Here is a 6,000-nt window from a genome sequence, read left to right as displayed (position 1 = left end):
TTGTCCCTAGGAATCAATTAAAAGATTTTAACACAAGAATGTTCAGCACAATGTTATTTATAAAGATAAAAATTCGGAAGCAGTTTAAACATCCAGTAACGGGGAGTGAGTCATTCGTGTGCTGAAGTATCGTGGAGCCCTGGAACAGTGGCAGAATGCTTAGTCACCAGAGAGCATCAACAAGGAAGGCTAAGTGAAGCAGGAAGGCAGGCAGGCTGGATCGCTTGGAGCAGCTGGTAATGGAGAAGGGAGCAAGAGGCCCTGGGAACCAGATGGGGACCAAAGTGAAGACTGGAGGTGGGTGATGCAGGGTGTGTTGAGAGAATACAGCAGTCATAAGTTTTCTAAGATTCCCGGTAGCGAATTTTGATTGAATGCTGCAAATTCAGACAGTTTTGAACCGGGTTTAAGACACTCATAGGCGCTTAACTTAGCAAAAGAGAGTTTGGTTAGCCCTCAAGAGGAAAGGATGCTAACATTGTCCCATAATAGGCCAGATGCTGTGTCCTATGTTCCCAGGGTCCACTCAGGCCCCCTGAGGGCAGACTTTGTCTCCCTACGTCTCCTAGGCTGCTGTCCCCACATCCTAGTCTCAACTTTGCTGGAAGATTGGAGTTCTAAATAAAACAAAACGGGTCTTTCCACCTTTGCCTTCACCTGTCCACTCACTGTGCAGTTAACCTCTTTGCCTGCCCGGAAATAGAACTTAATAAAAGAAAAATTCAGAATATGAAACTTTTAAAAACAGAAGTGCTGCCTTCTATATGAGAAGCTTTGGTGGCCTATTGGGCCTACACATTGAGCTGCCAATCACAGGGTCAGTAGTTTGAGCCCTACCAGCAGCTCTGAGGGAGAAAAATGAAGCTGTCTAGATGTAAAGCCTCAGAAACCAGAAGAGGCAGTTCCACCCTGCCCTACAGGGTCACTGTGAGTCAGAATCTACTCAATGGCACGGTTTGTTTTGGGTTTTTTTTGGTTTGGTGTTAGCTGTAAAAACAAATGTGCACATTACTTGTATGTGTGTGTAGGGAAATACGAAAGGAGCCTATCAAAATGCTACTTGTAGTTGGTTCTGATAGGATGATGATATATTTCACATTTTATCTTTTTCAAATATGAAGCATTTCCAGCCTGAAATGTTTGTGGATTTAAAAAAAAAAGAAACAGCTTTATTGATAAATGATTGAAATACAATAAATGACCCCAAACCCCGAAATTCACCATTTTATGAGTTTTGATACACTCGTGAACCCATCGTCCCACTCAAGTCTGAGATCGTACCCATCCCTCTTCCTCTTGCCCTTAGTCATCCTCCTCCCCTGCTGCCTGGCCCCACAGGCAGCTGTTGATCCTTCCTGCTGGTCAGTGCGCATCTCCTAGACGGATATAGCAATGGGCCCATACAGTTTGTCCTTCCTTTCGTCTCACCTCCTTTGACCCATCATTCTCTTGCAATTTGTTCATGTTGTTGTGCGTACCAACCCTTGGTTTATAACCAATGAATTATTCTAATTGGGGGCGTTTCCATTTTTCTAAGTATGTTAGAAGATTCTGACAGTGTTGCAGTAGTTTGGGCCCAGGGTGCGCGTCCTTCTCCAGAAGTTGGGAGCAGCTTTCCAGGCCTGCCAGGTTCACTCTGCAGGCAGCAGCCCGAGCCCGGAGCAGCAGCGTGGAGACATTCACCACACAAAGGGCTTAGCCAAGCCTGAAGCTACTGTGGGGTGCGTCCTCGCGGTTAGGTTTGGTCTGGGTTCCAGAGAGATTTACTGCTGGTTAAGAGGCCTCCTGCAGACTTGCCCATGCACTTCTTGCCAGGATGGGAATCAGAGGAGCCTTGTTGAACCAGTTTGACCTCTTGCCAGTTTGCCGCTAAGGTGTAACTTGCATGCACCCATGGTTGGGGCTGTCACCCGTGGTGCCCTCTGGCTTGCCAGCACAGTGCCCGCACATGCCTAACAGTTGTCCCTACCCGCCAGCCCACCCTGCTCCCTTGTGCAGAGCAGTCCTCACGCCTGTGCTCCGTGCAGCCCGCGCTCCGTCCCTCTGCAGCTCTGGGACGAAGCTGAGGACCTCATTCTCCTTCTTGCCGACTCAGGTGGGTCCCCCCAGGGCTGACCTGGGCCCTCAGACACCTCCTGCCCCAGATTCTAGGTCAAGTCATCAGTGCACCCAAGCCTGGTGGAGCCCTGTGGGCAGCGTGACAGGCCTTCCCTGTGCCCACGCACTGTCCCACTCACTTGGGGCTCTCAGTGCTGGCCTTGACTGAGGCAGGGCCCAAAGGGAGGGCTCAGCCACTAGCAGATCTGTGAAGAAACAGGGCAGGGAGGGGGCAGCCCCTCTGCTACATTCTGTGTGCCCTTGTTCCCAAAGTCCATCCATCGCGGGATGTCCTTGTTTTGCTTTCCATTTTCCACCACGCCTCAGTCTAGGTCAGACCCAGCCCCTTACGGGGACAATTCCATTCAGGCTGACCTGGCCCCCTCCTGCTCCTTCACAAAGACCACTAACCTGGCAGACTCCCTTGGCCAGGAACGCAGCAAACTGGTGCCAGGTGGGTGCCCTCCTGCTGCCCTAAGCCACCTCCCTGAGCACCTCTGGCCCCTGGTAGCCACTGACTATTCCAGGTGGACTGGCGGCACAGCTTCCCGGGGCTGAGCTTCGCCCCTCCGATGCCTGCCTTCTCTCTCAGGGGTCTTCCATGGTGGCCATGAGAGAGAGGCTTGCTGCTTAGGATCTCCTCCTGGATGGTGTGTCGGGCGCACGGGTGCCCAGACCCCTTCTTCCAGCTCCTGCCCACTGGCCTCCTGCCTCAGGCCTGCAGCTGTGGGTCGTCGGCCCACTGCGACCGTCCATGGAAATAAGAGGCTGAAGCTGGAGGGCCCCAGCTGCAAAGGTCGCCTCTGTGAACCCAGGGCTTGCTCCCCAAGAGGCGGCAGGCGCCTCTCCCCTGGAGCGGGAGCACCTATTGTTTTAAAGACCTCCTTCCAAGAGGATGGAATGGAAACAGCTCGGAAGCCTGCGGGCCGCGTGTGGTCCCGGTAATCTTAGAAGCGCCACCAGCAGCGAGGACGGCTTATGTAAGCGGAGGCCGCCGGTGGGGAGGGAGCGCCGGGCCGCCGGCGGCGCCGTGCTTGCTCGGGAAGCTCCTGTTCGGGCGGCGCGCAGCAGCCCACGCGCCACGTGCAGGGGGCGCCGCCCAGGGCCCGAGATTCCGGGGCAGCTGGAGGGGGTGATGAGATTAGGGGACACGGGGAGGCGCTTTGGGAAGAGCCTCCTACCCCGGAGTGGGTCAAGCCCGGGAAGCCTGTGGCTGGGTGGAGGGGCCCATCCTGGGTTTGAATCGGACTTTCTGGAATGCCAAGATGCCCGTAGGCACTTTGTACAGTTAAGCTCAGCGCCCGCGGTGCACTTGGGTTTGATGCCCTGCATAGAGACGGGAACCTCTCCCGGGAGCCCCTGTCTCCTGTGGTGTTTTGCAAGTGGGGTGAAGGTTTAGAGTCAGAGTGAGTAAGTTAATGCAGCTGTTAATGCAGTGTCATGGGTTCTAAGATTCCTACCCCCCCCCATGCTTCCTGATGTCTCTTTGGCCCTGCGTGGGGCATGTGGTGCAGCAGGCAGTGGGTCACAGGGAATGATAAGGTGATAGTAAAATCCTGCCATACGAAGAGATTGGCTGCTCTGCACGCAGTGTGGCTCTCATTCTTGCTGGCGGGGAAGCTGGGACCCGAAGGTGGTAAGTAACGTTTCCCTGGTCTTGCTGCCTGCAAGTCACCGTCACCCCTCCAGCCTGTCTGGTACAGGCTCCCCTGCCACAGGCCAGGCAAGGTGCCGAGGGCTTCCACACAGTGTAGCTAGTTTAGTCTTCGAAACAAAATGGGATGGTTCTGTTTCTCTGATGATTCTGAGGCTTAGAGAACGTCCCTTGTCCTGCCTCAGACATGTATACTTTCTTGGCTCCTTCCCACAGCCCTGGGTGCCCCGACCAGCCCCTCAGATGGGAGGTGTGATCTTTGGTTACTAGGACTAATGGCATGATCACTTGGCCTGATAACATTGCCCTCTACCTGCCCATTGGCTTCCAGGCTTCTCCAGAGTTGGTGTGGCACCAGGGCCCTGTCTAATCTGGCTCCGGTCTTTTTCTTATGTCAAACCACTTCCAATACTCCCTTCCCCTCCGAACGTACCTCCCTCCGGCTTTGGCCTTAACACTGACTGTTCTCCAAAGATGTGCTCACACCAAAGGCCTCAGACCTGTGTCCTTTCTGCCCACAGGGGCTGTCCACTGGTCAACCCCCAAGGCCTAGCCCACAGGTCACCCTAGGGCAGCTTCCCGTCCCCTTCCTCACCTTCTGGGCAAAAGAAAATCATTCCTCACTGCCTCCCCTCTGACACTCTCTGTTGTAAGTGAGTTGCCGCAGTGTTTGGCTCTCTCCCCCTCAGACTGAGAGTTTCCTGTGGGTGGAGACAGGACACCCAGAAAATAATGCAAAACAGGTGTTCGGTGAGTGGTTTTGGATGTCATTTGTGTTTAATTAGATTGAATTGACCCTCCGTTCTGAGGGTCTAGTGAACAAATGTTCTGTGTTAGAGAGCTCGGGCAGTATCATGACCGGTTTCCGTGTGCTCCAGCTTGTGGGTGTGCACATTGCCATGTATTGATCTCCAGAAACTGAGTTTAAAATGTGGCTCGTCTCCGAACAGGCTAATTTGGTTAAGGTGGTTAGAGGTCTCATACCCACCTCGGTCAGGATCCCTGTCTGGCCTGCAGACCCAGAGGAGCCCTGGTGAGTAGTAGGCTACATGTTGGGCTGCTTGCTCACCTCAAGGTCAGCAGTTTGGCCCCACCACCCGCTCTGTGGGAGGAAGATGAGGCGCTCTCCTTCCGGAAAGAGCTAGTCTCAGAAACCCCACAGGTGCAGTTCAGCTCTGCCCTATAGGGTTTCTGTACGTTGGATTTGACTTGATGGTGGTGAGTTTTTGGGTCTGCAGTCCCCTAGCAGTTGACTGACAAGGATGCTCAGTAGGCGCCCACTGGGTGCCGTGCACCCTTTCTCCCAGCTCCTGCTGCTGGGCAGCCTCAGAAATGAGTCAGAACATGTGCGGCGTGGGCTTGTGGGGGTGGCACGGAGCCCAGAATTAGCTCAGCTGCCTTTCAGCAGGGATGTGCCGGGGAGGGTGCTGGGGTGCCAGGCAGGAGGCCGAGAGTCAGCAGCTCCGAGCCCCAGCAGGGAATGGCTCCCAGGGGCAATGAAAGGCTTGGTGTGGACGGGCGGGGGGCGTGCTTCATGCCTCACACATGCCCCATTGTAGATGAGCGGTCTAAGGAGCAGGTCTCTGTAGCCAAAGCTAGCGTGACCCCAGCACACCTGAGACAAGCATGAGGCAGGACAGGCATGGCCAGATCACCGAGGAGCGAGTGGCAGACAGGTGCGAGCACAGAGGAGTGAGTGGCAGACAGGTGTAGGCACTAGCATCCTTCCCTATTCAAGGTCTGGCAGTGACGGGCAGCTCAGCATCTTCCCCTGCCTTCAGCACAGCCAGGCAGGCAGAACAGCGTTGGGCCTAATTCAGTCTGACACCTGACAGCAAAGGATGGAACATTTCCTTCTCTCTTACCCCTTTTCTTGCTTTCCCCAGCTGTCACATCCCCAGGCTTTGGCCCTGGTACGTTACCCAGGATGCTGAGGGCTGCCACCACAGAAAATGGGGAAGCCAGGTGCATCACCCCCACTTCTCATTAGGGCAAAACCCAAGGGCAGGCTTTGTGCATCGCAGTGGTGGGGAGAGGCTGGGCGCTGATGTTGCCCAGTGAGTCAGCAAGGTGGGACAGTAAAATATTTAATCTGATGTATGTCACCATTTTTCTAAGAAAAAAAATTCCCACCCCAGGTTTTGGTACACAGGATGGGCAGGTGACATTATGTCATTATTGTCATGTTCGATGCACACCTAGCTGAGTGACTGCATGTTTGGCACTTCATGGACTTAATCATGTGATTA

General features: G+C 54.2%; 1 protein-coding gene across 1 annotated transcript in view; it reads left to right on the top strand.

Moving 5' to 3' along the window:
* The first annotated feature begins 205 nt into the window (after positions 1 to 205).
* CRACDL (CRACD like) overlaps positions 206 to 6,000 on the top strand; it is a 123,248-nt gene continuing 117,453 nt past the window's right edge. Inside the window, exon 1 of the mRNA XM_075563213.1 lies at positions 206 to 297. The gene's annotated coding sequence lies outside the window, so the exon portion shown is untranslated. The remainder of the gene's footprint in view (positions 298 to 6,000) is intronic.

This window comes from Tenrec ecaudatus, chromosome 11 (genome assembly GCF_050624435.1).
Source record: "Tenrec ecaudatus isolate mTenEca1 chromosome 11, mTenEca1.hap1, whole genome shotgun sequence".
NCBI lineage: Eukaryota > Metazoa > Chordata > Mammalia > Afrosoricida > Tenrecidae > Tenrec > Tenrec ecaudatus.
The sequence above is the reverse complement of the archived record's forward strand: the minus strand, read 5'-3'. Positions and strand labels throughout refer to the sequence as shown.